The sequence below is a fragment of the Ascaphus truei genome, chromosome 5 (genome assembly GCF_040206685.1).
Source record: "Ascaphus truei isolate aAscTru1 chromosome 5, aAscTru1.hap1, whole genome shotgun sequence".
NCBI lineage: Eukaryota > Metazoa > Chordata > Amphibia > Anura > Ascaphidae > Ascaphus > Ascaphus truei.
The window spans coordinates 53,124,247-53,146,953 of NC_134487.1; positions in this window are offsets into that span (position 1 = coordinate 53,124,247).

Sequence of the window (22,707 nt, forward strand, 5' to 3'; positions counted from 1 at the left end):
GAAGAGTATGGACTGCTTATAGGGCCTTTCACCTGGAGTGTATGTCCAGGGACCATCGGAAGTTGGAGACCTTGTAACGCCTGTATGACCGCAGACCTGGCCAGTCCCCAGTACTGAGGTGGGTAAGGTTATAACACGCAACCACAGCAGTGAGGGCGTGCCCGGAGTGTGGTAGTGCGTTGTCAGGCCTATTGAGAAAAGGTTAGCAGATACTTGCAATGTCCAGGTTATCAGAGTTTGGATAGTAATGTCCGTGTGCCAGAGTTCAAGGGTAATAGAGAGCAGCATGATCAAGTCCATAAGCCAGTGTTCGAGGATAGGAGAGGGCAGCGTGAACGTATCCGAATGCAGGGTCCAAGGACAGGAAAAAGCAGGGTAATCCAATTCAAAGCAGAGTTCAAGCCAGGGAGATCCAAAAGTAAACAGGTTCAGGAACCAGCGCTGAAAGAGACAGGAGAGCAAGAGACATAGAGACTGCACAAACAGGGGTCACAAGAAGCTCTGCATAGCAATGAGCTAGAGGACAGACAGGGATTATAAAGGAGGAAGTACCAATGGGAGACAGAGGAGGAGCAGAGGGTTGAGTGAGTGGTTGCAGAGATAAATCAGAAGGAGTGAGGGAGGAGACAAGTAAATCAGACAGGGATATGGCTTGTACACTACGAGGGGCGGAACCAGAGCTCAGGGAAGGCCTACAAGTGGAGCGTGTGTGCGCGCCCTCTGTAAGGGTTGGATGCGCGCGCACAGTGTGTGCCAGGTAGTGTGAGGAGCGCCGCACCACGGGGGCACTCGCCAAGGATGGCGAGGGGGCAGGAGGAGTGGCTGAAGGAGGTAATGTGACAGGAGAGGGAATAGAGAGGCGCCGCAAGCAATGAGTACCACGGAGGGATCGGGTGTTTGGGGATAAGCGCACACCTTGCGGGGAACGCGCGTGACAGCTGGGCGTGCGTCCGGACAGGCCGCAGAAGAACAGGTGCGGGAGGAGGAAGGGAGAGATGAACGAGGAGGCGGAGGAGAAAGGTCAGATACAGGGAGAACAGGGGTGACGGGGACACATTGGGGAGCAGGAATCCCCTGAACCATCACAGACCTGCAGTAAACTGTATTGGGCAGAAGCCCACGTGATACTGTTATGCAGAGGAGCAATAAACCGGTTCCAGTTAACTATAACTCCTACCTAGTGTGCAATCTTTCTGGGCGGGAGTGGAGTTTGTTTCTACTGTAGGAGATTGCCTCCATACATCTGGAGCCTACGGCACATGGAGGCGCTGTGTACCCCGAGATAAACAACAGTAATTTACCCCAGAAGCCTGTCCTGTACTCCCCAACAACACCGGCGGAGACTTAGATCTACTGTAAGCCAGCAGGTATGCACCACCATACACCATGTAATGGCCAAATCTCCCAGAGGGTAGGGGAAACAGCGTCACAGGAACGATATTTTTTAGCTTGTTTTTTATTATTTGATGCAGCACAATACAAGATATTAGGAGTTACATATGTCAGAGGGCAGTGTAAAAAAAACTTTAAAAAAAAGGGATACACTGTACAGACGTGACCTGACTTTTCTTGTGACCACAGTTTTCTGGTGAAGCTGGACCAAAGCAAACTGTGTTTGCAGGAAAAGCCAGGATTTGAAGACAATAAATCAGTTGTGGTCCACTGTGCCTCTATCTTCCCCAGAAGTGCATGATTTTGTTTGTTGCACCTGTGCAGGAAAATTAGATAGGCTCCATCTGTAACTTTGCAAGAAAGACAACTGGATGTACAATATATTGTAGCTTAATAGCAAGTTAAAAATCAAGTTCTATATTTATTATTTTACCACCTTCTTACTCCTCTACATTTGATTACAATCCTGACCTGTTTTTAACTCATTATGTGCTGCCAGACATATAGCAGGGGACTTTTCAAGTTTCTCCCAATTGCCGCCTTGTTCCTCTCTGGCCTTTGGTATTGATTTCTACCTTTCTTGTCCCCTTGATATCTGCCCATCTCTTTTCACCATGTTTACTGATGTTAGAGCCATCCTTCAAATCAATATGCCTAAATACTAACCTCCCCCCTCCCCCCATACACCTTACAAAATATGACACTGCTTTATTCACCTTCCTATAGCATTGGTCTAGGGGCTTACAAAACTAGATAGCAGCCCAACACAAGCTCCCAATGATTTCTGACCATACCAATTTAACTCCATTACAAACTAAAATCTAGAATGAGCAACACCGTCCTCGTGAACAAATAAATAACTATTAAACTGGAACTAACTGCCAAATATTCTATAAAATTCTTAACTGGAATCTCCATTTGCATAGAGGGTAACCCACATTCCTTTACCACACTTTTTAATGTCTGATACAAAAACAGAGGTAATCCCTTCTGGCGCTCACATTCTCCATTAACAAAACCTCGGCGCCATGCCTGCTTTTTGGCAGCAACTCACCTACAGTATGCAAAGAGCTCCAAAGAACGCAAATGAAAATGTGGTCTTAAACAAAATTGCCTCAAAACTTGAATAACACGAATGGAACAATACCTAGCAAATCTTCCAGTATTTTTGTATAAATCGGGTGTCTCGAATCAATCTTAAATGTACCCCTTCAATGCCCGCTTGATAATAAAAAATCATTGTCACAACCTGGTCACGACACAATTTTGAAAAGAAGGAAATTCCTGAAAACTGGACTGTCTTTTCAATATGTTACATAGAAACATTCCTATCTGCTGTAAAACATCAGACCTTATTTGATCCTTGGATTTCTTTTGTAGCTAAGGTAGCCCTGTGTCTATCCCAAGCATGTTTGTGTTCAATTACTGTATTCGCACTTACCACATCTGTTGGGAGGCTCCTCCACGAGTCTACCACCCTTTCTGTGAAGAAGCACTTCCTCACATTTACCTTTTGCCTGCCTACCTCCAGCTTCAGGGAATGACCCCTTATTCTAGCACTCCTCTTTCTTTGGAATATGCTTCCCTGCTGTACTTTGTTTATTCCCTTTATATATTTGAACGTCTCTATCATATCTTCCCTTATCTATCCTCTATATGTAGCTGTACACAACAAGGTCTTACAGTCTTTCCTGCTAAGAATTATGCTATAGAGCATGCACCTTCCTGAAGCTGTGGTCTCCAAAATGTAACCCTATATATTTAACTCTATAGATCATTGGTGAGACCTCACCTAGCCTAAAGTGGATTTCACCACCCCACTCTTTCTGCTGCTAATACCTCTCCCTATACAACTGAACATCCTGCTGACTTTTCACATTGCTTTGTTATATTGCTCGCCTACTTTTAAGTCTGATATAATGGTTTCCATGTTCCCTTCCTGTAGAGCTGGCCTGTCAAGCATGGAGTTTGTTTGGCTGGGATGGAGGTTGTTTTGCCAATGAGGAAGATTGGGAGGGTTGTTGTTTGGCATTTCATCAGTAAGGATGTACCTTACCAAGTAGGTTGTGCGGCTATTTGGGAGGGAGGATTTGGGGGGGGAGTGAGGGGATGGGTGGAGAGGGACATGATGGGAGTAGAGAGAGAAGGGATTCGATGAGAGAGAGGGAATGCAGGAGAGAGAGGATGCTGGAAGAGATAGATAGGGAATAAAGGGGATGGAAGACAGAGAGAGGGTTATGGGGCAGGGAGAGAGGGGATGGGGATGGAGGGAGGGAGGATGGGGGGAGGAAGAGAGGGGATTGGGAGGGAGAGAGGGAGGATGGGTGGTAGAAGGAGAGAGAGGGATGTAAAAGCACATATGCACTATACCCCACTTACCGTATGTGAATTAACTATATTCCGGGCGTTAGTTTTGCATATAATTATCTTAGTGAATGAAGTGCTAACTCCCAGAAAATAAGAGTAACTCCTGTTTTAAGTAACGGCACATTATTTTCCCTGATTGAACAGAGCTTGGTTAATCTAGGCCGTAGTGTGTTAGTAAGGTCAGACAATAAATAAATATACTTTCTCTTTTGACAGTGTCTAGAGAATTGTTTGAAACTATGTACATGCTAAGGTAAAGATTAAGTATGGATGCTTCTAACATTGAATCATAGGCAACAACATTGAATCATAGGCATGAAGTATAATTTGTTACATTAAAACTATTAATCATCACACTGATAGAAAAATAAAAAAAATCATGAAGTGAAAAATATAGTGTCTGTAATAAAATGTTTGCACACACCTTTTCCTTATTGGATAGGATAAGCAACAGTTTTGAAACTGAACACACAATGCATGTTTGAAATTACATTTGACAATTAGCTTTCCTAGTTTGTGGCTGGAAAAATAATTGTATTAAAAAGTGCCATATATTATTAATTAAAAATGGACATAAATAAAAATAGTAGGCATTCTTGCAGATTTGGGAGGTGTGAATCTGTCCCTGAATCTTTCGCAGAATACATTGCTATTTTGTTTGCAAAAAACTGGCTTACATACATCACCAAAAATCGTGCAATGTTGTATGAGGCCCCCAAAAATGTTTACTCTCCTGTGCTTTATTTAAATATATAGATAACATTATTGCACCCGTTACCACAACGTTCTGTGTCAAAGTAAGATTTAATGAGGCACCATTGAAACATGCCAAAAAAAGGGAGAGATTAGGGAGTGATCACTGAAGGTATCTATATTGTTAACCACACGGGCGCCTTCCATTTGCGCGAGTTAATGTTCTTATTTGACTTCGCATGCGCTTGTATGCGCATGCGAAATCGCGGTTCGCATCCATAGCGTTTCTATGGAGACAGTAGGGTATAAATATGCTCCGCTCACCCTCCCCTGCAAAATTGTCCCTGACGAAGCTCCATAGCCGGAGGGAAACGTGCGTTGGGCACGCAATGTTGTTTTCAGTCTCCTACTTGGAGCTGTTTTAATACAGTGCTCTCAGTCAATGGATCAATCTTGTAGATTTCACATGCCATTTGGCTATTTGTTATAGTGTATTTTAGGCAGTGAGGGTAGTGTATCTGCTCTCACTTAGTAAAATTATGGGCTCTCTGTGTGCCTCCTGATGCATTTGTGCTGCTAATACATTACATCTGCACTTTGCTATGCAAGGAGTGCTAGAGGGTTTTTGCTCTCCTGTGGATCCCATAGCTAATTGTGGCTGCACCCATACTATATACATTTTTTATTTATCACTTATGATTAAATAGTGTGGTTTGAGCAGCACATATTATACCATTATTTTCTGGTGGTGATCTAAAAATCTATGATCTCATCTTCACCCCAATATCCCTACTGCTAACACTATCAATTTACCATCTGTGCTATAAGTTGATCCTGTGGGGTTATACCCTGGATGATTGCACCATCAGTCCCCTTTACCCTACTATTATTATTTAGTAGGAGGATTTCCATCTCTATTTATATGGTGACTCTGGTGCTTTTGTTATTCGATTAATTTCTTTTTAACATAGTTATATACACACTCGGTAATATATGTTTTAAGTAATTCAATAAAAATTATATCTTAACTAGTGGTGTGCAATTAAGTTAATTTCCTTCGGAGTACAATCATTTTGTACGCTTTATTTTTGCTGATTCACCATTGAAACATACGTTAACACATGCTTAATGACATGCCGCCAGGCATCATCTGACATGCCTTTTATACAATATTGATGAGTTAATGGGTGTAATGACATTGGCTACATCTGCATATTCTCTGCAAAGACAATATTGAGTGATTCACATAGCAAGCGACGTTTAGGACAAAACACAATTATATTGTGATGCTTATCCTTCTTTGAAAATATTGACATTTTAGAGAATGTTTGCAGCGTACAATGTCTAATATTTGCTATATTCGTGACTGTGCAGAAATTTTTTATACATCCCTACTGCAGACTATAGTAAGGAGTACATATTATGAGGGTATTGCCTATTTGTTACTAAATAAATCCTGTAACTGATTTTATTTATTTATTTATTTATAACATGTTTTACCAGGAAGTAATACATTGAGAGTTACCTCTTGTTTTCAAGTATGTCCTGGGCATAGAGTTAAGATGACAAATAATACATGGTTACAAATACATAGTTACATAAGTGAACAGGGTATATATTATATACAAGACATTGCATGCACAGTTAAAGATAATATATATTATAGGCATATGTAACAGTTACAGACTATATTAAATTGTGAGACAGCTTTAGTTTTGAAAGAACTTAGAATGGTGGTGGCTGTGAGAGTCTCCGGTAGATTGTTCCAGTTTTGGGGTGCACAGTAAGAGAAAGAGGAGCGGACAGATACTTTGCTGAACCTTGGGACCATGAACAGTCTTTTGGAGTCAGATCTCAGATGATAAATGCTGAATGTGGTAGGGGTGAGGAGCTTGTTCAGGTAGACGGTAGCTTGCCCAGAAAGTATTTGAAGGAAAGACAGGAGGAAAGATGAACTTTGCGCCTAGACTTGAGTGATAACCAATCTAGTTCTTTGAGCATTTTGCCGTGATGTGTGTTGTAGTTGCATTGGAGAACAAAATGGCATATTGAATTGAAGAGGGTATCAAGTTTGCTAAGGTGGGTTTGGGGTCCCAAGCCATATACCATGTCCTCTTTGTCGATAATTGGCATTAGCATCTGCTGTGCGATAGGCTTTCTGACCAGCAGACCTAGGGAGGATTTGTTCCTATACAGTACACCTAGTTTGGCATAGGATTTGGATGTCAGGGTATCGACGTGCATCCCAAATGTTAAATGGAAGTCAAACCATATGACCAAGTATTTAAAACTAGTAACAGGAGTTAGTGTGGTATTAGAGTTGGTTCTGATCTGGAGCTCAGTCATTGGAAGCTTTAAAAATTTAGCCTTGGTCCCAAATACCATTGTTACAGTCTTGTCAGTGTTTAAAAACAGTTTGTCAGTGTTTAAAAACAAGATTGCTGCCATCTTGGTCGCAATTGCGCATGCGCCATATGCCAAGCATGCGCAGGGTAGGTGCGCGAGGTGGCTATTAGAGAGAATAGATCCACAGGGGACTACAGCCCCTAGGGCGACGGACCCCATGGGCTGCAGCAGCCAATAGCGCGGCCATTTTCTCCTGCTCTGGAAAATTATACTTTTCGCACACAGAGGAGCACGTCAGTTGGAGATGGGATGCGGAAGGTGTATGGTGTGCACGTGCAGGGGGTCAGTGACCCCTGCACTAGGCCAGAGATCCCTTTAGGCCCAGCTATGCCACAAATCCCCTCAGTTTGTGGTTGCTGCAAGGACCGGCCCATCAGTTAGGGACACGGACCATGTTGTGCCAGAGAGAGGGACACAGCCAGAACACGGCTGCGAACTGGCGATCCGGTAGTCTGAGACCAGACCACCAAATTGAGATACTATCTTCAAAGGTGCTACTATCCATGCGGGAGGTCACCCCACGTGGAGGTGGATGTCATCGTTGACAACAACCGTCGCTGGATCAGTGGATCCTATCCTTTCGTGGTGGCACCCGGCAGGTACTACAAGTGAACCAACTGTACACACGCTATTGGGGCAGCGCTGTCTCACACACTTGGGGGGAATTGCTACTTGTTGACACCAGGGAGGTTGGGTGCCCAAGGGCCTCAGGACTTTGGGGAACTATCTCGCCTGTGTGAGTGGACTTGACGTTGTAGGTTATTGGAGAGTACGGTCGTGCATGGCCTGGTTGGTGGGACTGTATATATCTACTATTCTTTGCATGTAGTAAAACTGTTGCTCTTAGCCATGTGTGTTTTATTGCATGGGGTCCTGTAACGGGATTATTCCACATTGTAGGATAGCGTACAGATGGAGGCGCTACCAAGTGACAACTCAGGCACATCACAGGCTCCAAGCAGCATAGGCTCAGGCCTCCTGTGAGCCGCAGGCAACGCACCACATACATAGTAGCAGCCATATCTCCCAATGGTTGGGGGAAAGTGCTTTACACCAGTTTAAAGCATGCTTCCCTATTTCAGAGATCTGGAGTTTATTAAGCAAGATAACATAATCAACAGTATCAAAAGCCTTTGCAAAATCTAGGAATATTGCACAAGTGTGTTGTTTGTCCCAGTTCCATTTCACACTGGATTTCATTGCAAACTTTTAGCAGGGTAGTTACCGTAGAGTGTTTGGGGTGAAAGCCAGAATGGAATTGGTATAGTAATCGCTTAATTGGGAGTGAACACATTTTTCCATGACTTTGGATAGTATTGGGAGAAGAGAGATTGGCCTGTAGTTTGAGACAGTATTTTTGTCCTCACATTTGAAGATTGGGACAACTCTGGCTGTTTTCCAGGTCTTAGGGATATGGCCTGCAGACAGAATAGAGTTGACTATGGAAGTAATTGGTTTGGCAATGGCTAGGGCACCAAGTCTTAGGAACTTAGATTGCAGTAAATCAGGTCCACATTGGCTGCTTAGTTTTAATTTGAGGAGCGCTTGTGTAATCTCCCCTTCAGATACTGGGCCAAATTGAAAATTGTGAGCAGTGTTGCAACAGGGTGGGGCTATAGTGGCACTCTCAGAATGAGGTTCATATTTGTGGATCGGGTTGCGTTTTGCTAATAAGTTAGTAGCACTCCCCTCAAAGTATTCATTGAATGCATATGCAATGTCAGTGGGATTTGTCAGACTAATATCCTCCTTAGTGAGATTACTTGGTTGTTGATGGCTAGATGGTATATATTGTGGATAACCTTCCAGAAGTTAGCTGGGTTTGATGTATTCTGGCAAAGATTGTCAGAGTATTATTGTGCTTTTGCATGTCTTCTTTGCGTTATGCACATATTCCGGAGGCATCTGTAGTTATTAAGATCCTTGGTAGTGCTAGTTACTTTGTAGCTTTTCAACAAGACATCCCTGAAATGGTAGAGTGCTATAAGGTTAGTTGTAACCCACGGAAGGTGGGCCTCATATACTCTGATTCTGCGTAGTGGAGCATGGGTATCACAAAGTTTTAAGAACTCGCATTGGAAATAGTTGAGAGCAGAATCGGATTTGGGAATTAAGTCGATTCTGTATGAAGGGCAGTTGGTATGGTCAGCCAGAAACTGTTGTGGGTTAAAGTTTCTAAATGTTCTGCTGAGGAGAACCTTAGGCCTTGATTGGGGTAATTTAATTTCCTTACACAGTACACTATTGCATGGTCACTGAACATGTCAGGAAGGATGTCAGAGGATAGGATTCTGTTGGGATTTGAGGAGAGAATCCAGTCTAGCATGGAGTGGCTGGGAGATTTCAGGTTTGTCCATGTAGGTTGGGAAATTAGTTGCGTTAGGTTAAGCGACTTGAGTTGTATCTGGATTTTGTGGTTTTTAGGGTCGAGCCAATTTTAGTTGAAATCCCCAAGAACTAGCAGCTCACTCTTCTCATTCAGAGACGAAATGGGACCAAGAAACTGGGTAATATCAGTCATGGACTGTAGAGAGGCTTTAGGGGGCGGTAGATGCAAGCAATCAGGACGGGCTTAGAAAAGGGGATGCAGATTTTGCAAACTAGGATTTCAAAAGAGTGTGGGTCTTGGGGACAATTTAACAGTGTATATTGTAAGGTGTCTGCAATAGAAAATAACACCCCTCCTCCTCTCTTTGACCTATCTTTCCTAGAAATGGAGTATCTCTGAATGGTGATGTTTGCATCAAGGGTTTTAGGGGTTAGCCATGTTTCTGTGAGAACGATGGCATTGGGTTTATGCATAAGGCACGGAGCGCATGGCGTCGCGTGTGCATGTCGCTCGAGCAATGGGTGAACTTAACTTCCAGCGATTGGGGAGGCGTGCCAGACGTGTCATCAGGTTGATTTGTCCTCATTGGCCAAACCGCTCACGTGATGTGGCCGCCGCGCGAAAAAACAAAATGATTTTTAGTTTGAAAAATCTGCCGCGCAGTCGCTCTGCATCGCGCCCACGCACACAATGGCCGACCCCTATCAGCTGCTGCACTTTGTTCTTACAGCGCGCAAAATCGCACACACCGTCGCTCCTACTATAATCGCAGCCTACGATATGTAGGGACCTCTCTGTGACCCTCTGTTGTTTCTTCATGTCATGTTAAAACAGATTGTTGAAAACATATCTATTCATTGCCAAATCAGCTTTCATTACAGCAAGTAAAAATTGCCTGTTACTGCCCAGGATACATGACTTCTGGAATCCCCTGCAGCTTTCCTGGCAGTGGGTTGTGAAATATTTCCTCATGTACAGTAACGTTACATAATCATTTCTAATGAACTGGTCAGTTCATTGGAGAACTGCTTTCTTTAGAAAGGAAGTTTGTTGAGCAACAGGCCTAATGCAAAAGGAATAAAATGGTTATATTTAATTTTTATTAAATAAACAGGGCAGAATTCTCTTGACATCTATCATGCTTTGACTAAGTTTTCCCAGGAAGAAAATGTTTTGTACTCAGAAAATGTGTAATTTGAACCCTATGATTTATAATTTATTAACTCAATTACTTATAGCAATCAGAATCAATAATGTAAAAAAAAATGTAGTGTTTTGGAATAAACTGAAGCATATAAGTAAAAGTAAATAAAACATTATAAATTGGAGCACTGCTTCCCCCTTCCCCTCTGGGAGATTTAGTCTGGCTACTGGTGTCATGGTGCTGGTTAACTGTGAGGGTCCAGGAGAGATGAGCGTCCGCGATGATAAGGGGATACAGGACAGGCTTTTGGTGATCCTCAGAGTCTCAGTTTGGTGTCATCAGTGCCTCCAGTCGCAGTAGGCATCCAAGATTCCTGGAGGCAGTCCCAGCCACATCAGATCTCTCATACTCCTACCTAATAGACTGTTACTTAGGCAGGAGTATATAAAAAGGGATCTTTATTCAGGCAGCTACTGCAGAATGTCATTACAACGTATGCCTTGTAGTTTAGTATGGATCTCAGATACTGGAGGGCACTGGCCTTCTGATAATGTTGACAAATGCATGGTTACACATACATGGTTACATTAAGTAAACAGGGTTGTACATTATGTTTAAAGACATTGCATGCACAGCTTAACATATTGTATCTTTTAGGTGTATGACACAGTTACAGACTAGATTAAAATATGAAACACCTTTAGTTTTGAAATAACTTCGACTGGTAGCAGCTGTGAGGTCTCCAGTAGATTGTTCAAGGTGTGGGGTGCACGGTAAGAGAAGGAGGAGTGGCCGGATATTTTGTTGAACCCTGGGACCGTGAACAATACGGTTTTATCCCGGTGTTAGTTGGGTACCACTGTATTCTCCATATTCTAATCACGGCTGTTATTTTTGCATACAATTAGCTGGGTGGGTTGCCGTTAAACTCAGGGTAATTAATGTACCGGTACATTATCAATTTTGATTATTGACCATTAGGAGCCCTGACTTAACGGAGTTCTGTGGATCTGGCCCTTAGTACCTTATTTACTAAGCCGTGCTACTCCATAATACAGACGGTGTCTTGCGGAATAGCACCACTTAGTAAATATGGGCCTTAATCTTAACAGGTGATGTTTATTTACAGATTAATTGAAATGAGTAGAAAATGTACATTAATCAGTTTACATGAACTTTTGGTCAGTGTTTGACTTGGTAGTATTCCGCACAATTTATGTAATTGTACAAAATAAATGGTTCAATGTTCAATTGTATTATATGCAGTGCAGTATACTGAGTTAATTTACACACTTCTTTTGTATTTAGGCATGTTGTTATGCAGATGCTGGAGCCAACCCCACTTGTTTTTTTACTGAACTGTGGGTTGGTGAATCACGGCAGAGATTTGGATGTGAATGTGGTGATTAAAGCCTTCAGGAATGTACTCTATTTCTACTGAAATTGCATAAAAATATTTTCCCAGGGTGTTTTCTTGTTTTGCTGTATAGGATGCCTGGTTGCACACACCTGCTGGTGTTACATATTGCAGATGTTACCTATAGTATGGGAAAATAATTCACAGAAGAGTCATACTTTGGCAGGGACATACTGTACTGTATGCTGTAGAAAAAAATATATCAGAATTTCTCCATGTGGTTTGCAGGAATACAAGTCTGCTTCAGGTATGATAAATGTAGTAAAATAATATGTTTCCACATTTACAGAAGCACCATACTGTTTAATCAACACAACATTATACACGTTGGGGACTCCATCCAAAGTTATTGAAAGTGCACTTAGGCAAACAGGTTTGTAAAAGTTTATTGTGTTTGGCTGTGTCTGCTCTAAATGTTAATAGAAGTACTAAAATAATTTTGCAACAAAAATGTCTACAGCATCCCCTTTGTAACAAGCTAATATTATTATTATTATTATAAAAAAAATGGTAAGCATCAATCGGTTGTTTCTTTAAAATAATAAATTATCTTAAACCGAGAAGACAGGGGGTGAAGGGAAGAGGACTACGTATCAATGCAAATCAAAGTGTGTTTTAATGCAATGCTAATTTCCATTGGTATTGCTGCAGAATAATTTATTTGGTTGTGTATGATATTATAGCTAATCCTGCCTATCTTTTGCTAATACTGCTTCACAATTTCCTATTTGTAATTTCAGGGTGTTAAACATATAGATAGTTCACCTACTGCCACTGCTAATACTGTATAAAACAGCTGTGCTGCAGCTTTGTCCGCCTCTGGGATTAAGTATCAGAGTCTCCTGGCTGCAAAACCACGGCAAACTGAAGCGAAAACCTCACCAAACATATCAAAAGCAAAAACTCCAATTGTTTCCAATGGGATCTTTTTCTTTGATACTGAACATCTGGCGCAGTTTGGCCTGGTTTTGAAGCTGCAAATAGATAAAATGCTCACTTTTATAAGTACCCCGTCTTGTTCTGTTTGCACCTTTTAGGAAAAATGTCACCTTCCTTCGATTATAGCATTTATCTATTTCTACAATTTTAGGATCAAAGTAGAAATTTAAAAAGGTCAAATCAGTTGCTGTTAATCCCTTACTGTAACTCATACTGCTCACTACCACATGACATAATTCAAAGTGATGCACAAAAAGGGTCTCAGAGCCATACATTTGGGATGACCCTAGCAGGGGTCTTAAGGGTTTAAAGCATAGTACAACTGGGTGATAAGGCAAACAAGAATCTGGTCAGGAAACAAAACTAATAAATAAAAAGTTGCCAAGCACACAAACAATTTCAAATAGATGCAACACAGGTAATTTAATGACTAAACAGTCATCCACTTCATCAGGGTCAGTGCAGGAGCAAGTGACCAGCATATACAGTGCTCTGTGATAAGTGACCCAACCACCAAAATCCAGGGTTGCCACCTACTACTGAAGGCCAACACGAAGAAAAATGCAAAAAAAAAATTCTCTTACCTGCATTGGCGTGGTGCGGCGGCGTCTCCCGGCATTCTCCTGCATGTCCCCCTCCAACTTCAATGAACATGGCTGTACAGCGTCAAGTGACACCACATTGACATGTTCACTGGAGTTTGAAGGAGAAATGCAAGAGGATGCCGGAGATGCCACCACGCCACACCACATGGAGATTATGAAGCTGAACTCGTAGCCCGGAAGGGTCCAAAACCCAAAACCCGGAGTGGTGGCAACCCTGCCCACCTCGTTCCTGATGCCAGGAATCTCCACCGGGTGCAAAAAGTCTGTGACGTCATGTGGATATGGACAGGCAAACGAAAGGTTAACCCACCAGGTGCTCAAGAAGTAAATGATAGTTGCTGAATCTTGCTTATTAGTTCAGTATGTAGAGCAGGTCATGGCAAAGCTTCAAACAGGTGAGTATGAGAGTCTCTCCCAGCAATTGGCTCCCCTAAGAGCACTAATAAAATTGAGATAGAGGGACTCACGGTTTGTGAAGCATGTAGCGCCGAGCCTTAGTAATCCTCCAACAGTCAGATGCACCGCCAACCCTCAAGCAACTCCTCCATCGCGATGGGTTGTCAATGACCGGCAGTGACTGCGCTGTCAGCCGAGACAGCAACCCGGCGTGCTACCGGAGGCGAACAGGAACTCCTCCCACCGGAGGAAGACGCGATGCACAGCCGTGATGAAAGACCGGAGGAAGGCTGGGATGGTGACTAAAAAAAACTTTCTTGTAGCAAAGTGTAGTACTGACGGATCCTCTGACGCGTTTCAGCCCAGCAGGCCTTTGTCCTCCGGTGGGAGGAGTTCCTGTTAGTTCCTGTGACGTCATGTGGTGCGCCGTGTCGCGGCTTCGCTGTGTAATGACATCATTCTCCCAGGCGTCAAAGCCGTGCTGGGCATTGGTGGAAGTTCCAAAGTGCGGAAGCAGGCATCGTGGAGGAGGAGCGTCTCCTTAGCTACCACCAAGCTCCAAAACCGGAGAGGAGTCAGAAGCAGTGCTGCAAGTGAAAGAACAGATAAGACAAAACAGGAACACATAAGGCCAGTAAATCAACCGCCTGCCCCCCCCCTAAAAAAGGACAAGGATGAGACAAAGAACAGGGAAAAAAATTGAAAAGGGAGAAAAAGACAGATAAGAGAGGGGGAAAAGAGGGAAAGAGAAGAGAATAAGATAACAAAGGGGGGGAGAAAAAAGGAAAAAAAACAGAATAAAAAAAGGGGAAAAATTCAAAAGGGGAAAAAAACAAAAAATAGTCCAAGAAAAAAAGAAAAATCACAAAAAGGAGAAAAAGATAAAACTAGATCCTGAACCAAGCCCAAAACTGTTACAAAAATAAGAGAGTTTAAAGTCATCATTAGTCCATGTGGCTTAAGGCTTTTAAGTGAAAAAATCAAATAGGCTGCAGGAGCAATTTATCAATGTCTTCCTCTCATCTAAGGGGTAAATGTGTTCAATCCTCATAAAATGCACACTGTAGATGGGATATTATGTATTTTATCTTTACAATGCTTCAGCAAGGTTGTGTTGTCCTTACCGCTTTTGATGTTACTCCGGTGTTCAATAAATCTTGTCTTTAAATGCCGGGTTGTCTAACCCACTTAAAGAAGCCTGCAAGGGCATTTGAGTATATAGATTACATGCGTTGTTTCACATGTAACCCTTTGGTTGATCCGCAGTTTATTCCCATCACTAGAGTGACAAAAACTGTCCCTAAAAATAATTGAATGGCACACTGAGCACCCCATACACTTAAAACAGCCTGGTTTTCTGACGCTTAAAAAATGTTCAATGGCATATTTTTCTTGATCGTCAGCTTTAACCAACACATCTCCTAGGTTCTGGCCTCTTTAATAGGCCAGCATAGGTTTATTGATGCATGAAGGGCCCAGAACTGGATCAGCCCGGAGAATTGGCAAATGTTTAAATATTGTATGTTTGATGGTGTTAGATGCTGTTTATCTTGATAGGTGGGTGTCTGTCTGGCTGGTACATCGATTCAGAAGTTCATTGTCATAGCCACATTCCAAGAACCGTTGTTTCATCACATCCATAGCCTTTTTAGACTCCACAGGATTTTTAACAATACGTTTAGCATGCAAGAACTATGAGACAGGGAGACTATTAAGTAGGTTAGGTAGGTGGTGTCTCTCCCATCAGTGGGCTTACAGTAAATGTCCATAACTCAATAATTTTCTTTCTTAATGCTCGAGACATCCAAAAATGTAATATGAGTACCACTCCATGAAGATGTAAACCTAATTGGGTTAGGTGAGATATTTAGATAGTCAATAAACTCTTCCAATTTTGACATGCCACCTTTCCAAATTAGGAAGATGTCAGCCGTGTAGCGCCACCATACGCGTATGTGTCTAGAGTATGGTGAGTCAAAGACAAACTTAGTTTCAACATTTTCTATATATACAGTAGGTTTGTGTATGATAGTGCCACATTGATCCCAATCGCTGTACCCTTAAGCTGCAAATAGATAAAATGCTCACATTTAAAATACTTTTTATGCAAGACAAAATCCAATAAGAGCTGGAGAAAATCAGTAGGAGGTTGCCCTTCATGACAATTTTCGAATTTGTTTTGTATGACCTGTAGCTAAAGCAGGAGGGAGATTGGTGGTTGAGTCACTTATCAAAGGACACTATATATGCTGATCACTTGCCCCAGCACTGCATCCATGATGAAGGTGCCCTGCACCAAAACGATGGATGCATGGATAACTGTTTAGTCATTAGATTACTTTTTTTGCATTCATTGTAGCTTTTTGATTTAAGCTGTGCTTGGCAACTGTTTATTGATAACTCAAAGTGATGAAGTAATATTAAAGCATCATAACAGGCCGCATTGCGTTTACATTGGTTTTTCTTTTAATTAAAAGTGTGAAGCAGGGAGCTGGAGCTGAATAGTGTTCATTTCAGCTCTGGGGACCCCCTAATTCCAGGGATACATATCTCCATAGCGGTGCCGATATCTATGCAGGTAGAGATCAGTGTTCCTAACATAATGGTGACTTTAAAATATCCCATGTTACACAGGCCAATTGGAAGCTGTGACATCATTCGTTGCGGCTTCCTACAGTATTGGCCAGCATAACATGGATATTTAAACGTCACAGGGATACCGGCTATGGAGGTAAGTATCTCTGGAAACATGGGGTCGTCTGAGCTGCAATTAACACAGCTCAGCTCCTGATGCCCTGCTTCAAACCTGTAATTTAAAGAAAAAATGATAATAATTTTAAACACAATGCAGTCTGCTCTGCTGCTTTAAAAAGGCGTCAAAAAAGAGTGAAATTAAAGTGCTTTTAACTTTGTTTTTCAAGTATTGTAAATTATGTTAAGTGAGATTACACTTATGCGCAGTTTTGTTTTTTTAATATTAGTTTTTTAAGCACGCAAATTTGTATGCCGGAGTTCAGAGATAGTGTATATTTCCAGTTAACAGTTTAATTATGTACTTTCTAATGTTATGAAACATCAAACTGTATCCTGTAAAGCATGTTCTATTCACATTTTTCCTGAACACATCAACATTGTTATGAAAGATTTCCTGCCCAGCTTTGTTCAGCACAGTCAGTTCTACTGTATAATTTTTGTTTTCAGTAAATAGTCTAGAAATTATGGATCAACAATTTCAGTGGTTTGTAGTTTCCTGGTGAATGAAATGTTAGCATACATTTACTTGTTGCAATGCACATTGCTTTAGTGCTATCTTAAATATACTGTACCTTACCATCTGCACATGAATGAATTAATTGTATGATTTGATTGTTATTTTAGCAAGTACATAGGAGTGTGAAGGAAGCAAGATAATTCAATGACTACAGTATGTATAAAATTCAGATTTGTGGTTTACATTGATTTACACATGAGTGGTTTAGCTATACATAACATAACTTTGGCTCTCCTAGAAAAATAGGGCTTCTAGAGTGCACTGCAGATCTTATAATTTCCAATCAATAATCCACAATCCAGTCTGCATGCGCAAACCTACCAAGTCATGTGAAGTCACTATAAAAAATCAGTTATTTTTTGTGTAGCCATCAAAGTATTATACAGCTTCTCACATTGGTAAAAAGTTTTTTTTCATCAACTTTGCCTTCCACCAGCACGTCAGTAGAGTGTAAAATAAAAGCTAAATAACGCTACTGAAACCACATGACACCCAATGCTTCTCGCAATAAGTATCATTGCTTTGTCAAGGGTCAAGCTTACAAGTTTTAGATGCACTGTGTTCCAGAATTTGTTTTATAGACCATGGCTCACAAGAGGCACTTTATGTTATATAATTGGGTCTCATACAATTTTGGGCATGTAGGATCTACAGTACCTTATCTGTATTTTCTCAACAGTGGTTAAAACTGACTCAAATGAAGCAGGATGACTACATGAAATTATTTATAAAACACAAAAACATCCCATTTATTAATTAATTTAATAAATTCAATGTGTCCTTAAATATATTTCACTGGTAATAAATGGAAACATTTACTCATATAAGTAAGAAATATTTCCTTGAGAATGGGAGGTGCATGAGAACTGTAGGTGGTGACAATTTTTTGTGTGGATCTCTAAATCTGACCTGAAAAGGGAGCTACAGAAAGCTCCCTGCAGCTTATCTCACTGTATTATCCTCTCCCTGACTCCATTCCTGCTTATTAAACATTATACACATTAAAAATTGTGTGTGCGTTTCACTGGGGCACGGGGAAAAGGACCACACCAAGAGGTCCAAATAAAAATAGTTATATACAAATATAGCTGTGTTTCCCCACCCACTGGGAGATTTGCTCTGCTACAGGTGAGTAGTGCTGGTACCTTCTGGTTTACAGGATCCAGTGTTGTCCGCCGGTGGAAGTGGGGACATCAGGACAGGATTCTGGGGTAGAGGATGTTTCTTTATCTCATTGATGTCAGCTCCTCCATCTCTTGCATGCTCCAGGGATGTGAAGGCAATGTACATGATACCACGCTCCTCCCTATAGAAGTTTGCTGCAGGTAAAAAGATAGGCCTTACATATAGAAAAACAAAAAGAACGATTTCTGCGCTCCTTCCAATTAGGCTAAGATAAAATAATATTCTCATGAAAAAGGGTATTTGGTTAAACCCTTTGGCCAAAGCATTTGTAAGCCTGATTACTGAGCCCCTACCAATTTTCCAATTAGTGCAGGTATATTACACCCCAGTGTCAGTCTGGACATCACCCTCCATTGAATGGTAGGTGAATGTGTAAGGCTGACAGAGAGATGTATATGTGTAAGTTGTATTATATTCACACCAGGGAATTTGTGCACCCTGATTACCTTTATAGCAAAGGTAAGTATGATACTGGCTTTAGCCAGATTTTAATTGCACTTTTTTCACTAGTCCATGGGACAATTATTACATATATATACAGTATAGTGTAGGTACCTGCATTAAACGGGTTGCCTTAACGTGGCATGCAGGCTTACAAATGCTTTGGCCAAAGGGTTTAACCAAATACCCTTTTTCATGAGAATATTATTTTATCTTAGCCTAATTGGTAATAGTGCAGGAATAGTTATTTTTGTTTTTCTATATGTGAAGGCAATCCCTGCAGGAGAACTCACCACTACTCCCCCCGATAGATTGCACTCACAAGGCAGGAGTATATTTTATAAACAGGAACACTTTATTCTCTCTCTGAATAAAGGATACACTGGAACACTGCACACACTAGGCCTCCAGCCTCGGGATGGTCCCTGGACTCCAACTCTGCTTCCAGAGCCGGTCATATCTCTTCCCTGACTCCCTATTAGAGTCAGAGGTATCAGTCCCACTCCCCTAAGGGAGGGGATAAAAGGTGGCCAGAGCCCTGAGCACACTCTTCTATGATATGTCTCTCTCAAGGGAGAGAGCGACTCAGTAAATTTGGGTGTGCAGCCCCTTAAGTACCAAGGTGGAGAGTCCAAGGTCTGAGCCCCTTATTGGAAAAAATACAGACCTTAGCCCGCCTCCCCCTTGTCACTTAAGGGAGGCGCTTGCTCGTGGGGAAAACCCTGGATCGGTCCTGACCCTGCCTGCACTGTTGCCAGGGCCTGTGTGTCAGGGAGGGCAGATTATTAGCAAAGTCAGGCATGGCTACACAAATAACCCACAGCACTCAAAATGAAGAGAGAATATAAGAATGCGGCAAAAAATAAAAACGTTTATTGATAGTTAAATGACAAATTATATACATTTATATGTAAGACATTCCATCTGAATATGACATGAAATAGAATCATAACTGCTGATATTCTGAGCATTCAAAAGTTATCACTAAACTCTGAAAACCTAGGTGGTCTCCAAGTCAAACTTGTGTAACCTTACACAAGCAAAAAGTCATAAGATATATATATATATATATATATATATATATATATATATATACAGTGTTCGACAAATCACCCAAAAATCTACTCGCCCAACCCAAAAATCTACTCGCCACCTAGTGCCGCCCCCAACCCCGCCCCTAGTCCCGCCCCCAACCCCGCTTTAAAATAAAATATATAAATAAAATACATTTAATAAATTCCTAGTCAGAACAACATTCGTTTTTGACATAAATGTATTTATTGTATTACATTATACTACAATTAGTCCTTGTTACATGTGTGTGTGTAAATGTCGGATCTAGAAATAAAAGCCAGGTGTGAATGACTAGTTTCCTGAACCCCTTAACCAGTATCTGGATGCCCCCGCTTCACAATATCTAAAGCAGCAATCCCACCTGGGATCTTACCTGATCCGCAGTCCCTCAATGTCCAGGTACGCTCATTCCCGCAATGTTATACATTGGGGAGGTGTTCATTACCTGTCTTCTGGGTTAGGGGGGGGTTCCGATGTCTTCCATGTGAAGCTTGAGCCAGATCTGGAAGAAAGCAGTATAGGGTAGTTAAGATTTCGGTGTAGTATAGGGCAGTTAAGATATATAGGGTAAATAAGAGATCCAGAGTGTGAGTGACAGAGAGAGAGAGTGTGGGAGTGACAGAGAGAGAGAGTGTGGGGGAGAGAGAGAGAGAGAGAGTGTGGGGGAGAGAGAGAGAGAGTGTGGGGAAGAGGGAGAGAGCGTGTGGGGGAGAGGGAGAGAGAGTGTTGGGGAGAGAGGGAGAGAGAGTGTGAGGGAGAGAGAGTGTGGGGGAGAGAGGGAGAGAGAGTGTGGGGGAGAGAGGGAGAGAGAGTGTGGGGGAGAGAGGGAGAGAGAGTGTGGGGGAGAGAGGGAGAGAGAGTGTGGGGGAGAGAGGGAGAGAGAGTGTGGGGGAGAGAGGGAGAGAGAGTGTGGGGGAGAGAGGGAGAGAGAGTGTGGGGGAGAGAGAGAGAGTGTGGGGGAGAGAGAGAGAGTGTGGGGGAGAGAGGGAGAGAGTGTGGGGGAGAGAGGGAGAGAGAGTGTGGGGGAGGGAGAGAGTGTGTGGGGGGGAGAGAGAGTGTGGGGGGGAGAGAGAGAGTGTGGGGGAGAGAGAGAGTGTGTGGGGGAGAGAGAGAGAGAGTGTGGGGGAGAGAGGGAGAGAGAGTGTGGGGGAGAGAGGGAGAGAGAGTGTTGGGGAAAGAGAGAGTGTGGGGGGGAGAGAGAGAGTGGGGGGGAGAGAGAGAGTGGGGGGGAGAGAGTGGGGGAGAGAGAGAGAGTGGGGGAGAGAGAGAGAGAGAGTGTGGGGGAGAGAGAGAGAGAGTGTGTGGGAGAGAGAGAGTGTGGGGGGGAGAGAGAGCATGTGGGGGGGAGAGAGAGCGTGTGGGGGGGAGAGAGAGAGTGTGGGGGGGAGAGAGAGAGTGTGGGGGGGAGAGAGAGAGAGTGTGGGGGGAGAGAGAGAGTGTGGGGGGAGATCTCTCTGTGGGGGGAGTGTGGGGGGAGAGAGAGAGTGTGGGGGGAGAGAGAGAGTGTGTGGGGGGGAGAGAGAGTGTGGGGGAGACAGAGGAGAGAAACGGTGGGTGACACACACAGAGGGTGGGTGATACACAGAGAGAGAGGCTGGGTGAGTGACTGGCTGGTTGAGTTTTTTGCTGGGTGAGTGGCTGGGTGGGGCAGGGGTGACTGGGTGGGTGAGTGACTGACACTGACTGGGGGTGGGGGGTGACTGACACTGACTGGGGGTGGGGGGGTGACTGACACTGACTGGGGGTGGGGGGGTGACTGACACTGACTGGGGGTGGGGGGGTGACTGACACTGACTGGGGGTGGGGGGGTGACTGACACTGACTGGGGGTGGGGGGGTGACTGACACTGACAGGGGGTGGGGGGGGGTGACTGACACTGACTGGGGCTGGGGGGGTGACTGACACTGACTGGGGGTGGGGGGGTGACTGACACTGACTGGGGTTGGGGGGGTGACTGACACTGACAGGGGGTGGGGGGGTGACTGACACTGACAGGGGGTGGGGGGGTGACTGACACTGACTGGGGGTGGGGGGTGACTGACACTGACTGGGGGTGGGGGGGTGACTGACACTGACTGTGGTTGGGGGGGTGACTGACACTGACTGGGGTTGGGGGGGTGACTGACACTGACTGGGGGTGGGGGGGTGACTGACACTGACTGGGGGTGGGGGGGTGACTGACACTGACTGGGGGTGGGGGGGTGACTGACACTGACTGGGGGTGGGGGGGTGACTGACACTGACTGGGGGTGGGGGGGTGACTGACACTGACTGGGGTTGGGGGGGTGACTGACACTGACTGGGGGTGGGGGGGTGACTGACACTGACTGGGGGTGGGGGGTGACTGACACTGACTGGGGGTGGGGGGGTGACTGACACTGACTGGGGGTGGGGGGGTGACTGACACTGACTGGGGGTGGGGGGTGACTGACACTGACTGGGGGTGGGGGGTGACTGACACTGACTGGGGGTGGGGGGTGACTGACACTGACTGGGGGGTGACTGACAGGGGGGGGTGACTGACTGGGGGGGGTTACTGACTGGGGGGGTTACTAACTGGGGGGGTGACTGACTGGGGGGGGGTTACTGACTGGGGGGGGGTTACTGACTGGGGGGGACCTCTGGTGTCACACACATACACATACTCCCATACACACATACATTCATTCACACACACACATTCTCCCACACACACACACATACACATTCTCACACACACACAGGGGAGGAAAGGCCGCGACCAGCACCACGCAAATCCCCCACCCACCCGCGCCCATCTCCCGCTCGTGTGGGGGGCAGGCCGACATCCCCCCCCCCAATCAGCAGGGTGGGTGGGAGGCACGTGGCGAGGTATCCCCCACTGGGCGCCCCAGGTGACAGTCAGCCCCGCCGTGGCCGCCACTGCCCTGCTCCCCTCGCCGGCATGTCACAGTGCACGGCCAAGCTGCAGGCTGCTTCTTCCCCCCCAGCCCGCGGCGGCATGATGCTCGTGGCGGGGGGGGGGCAGGCCGACATCCCCCCACCTCATGCGGCGGCTGCGCCATCATG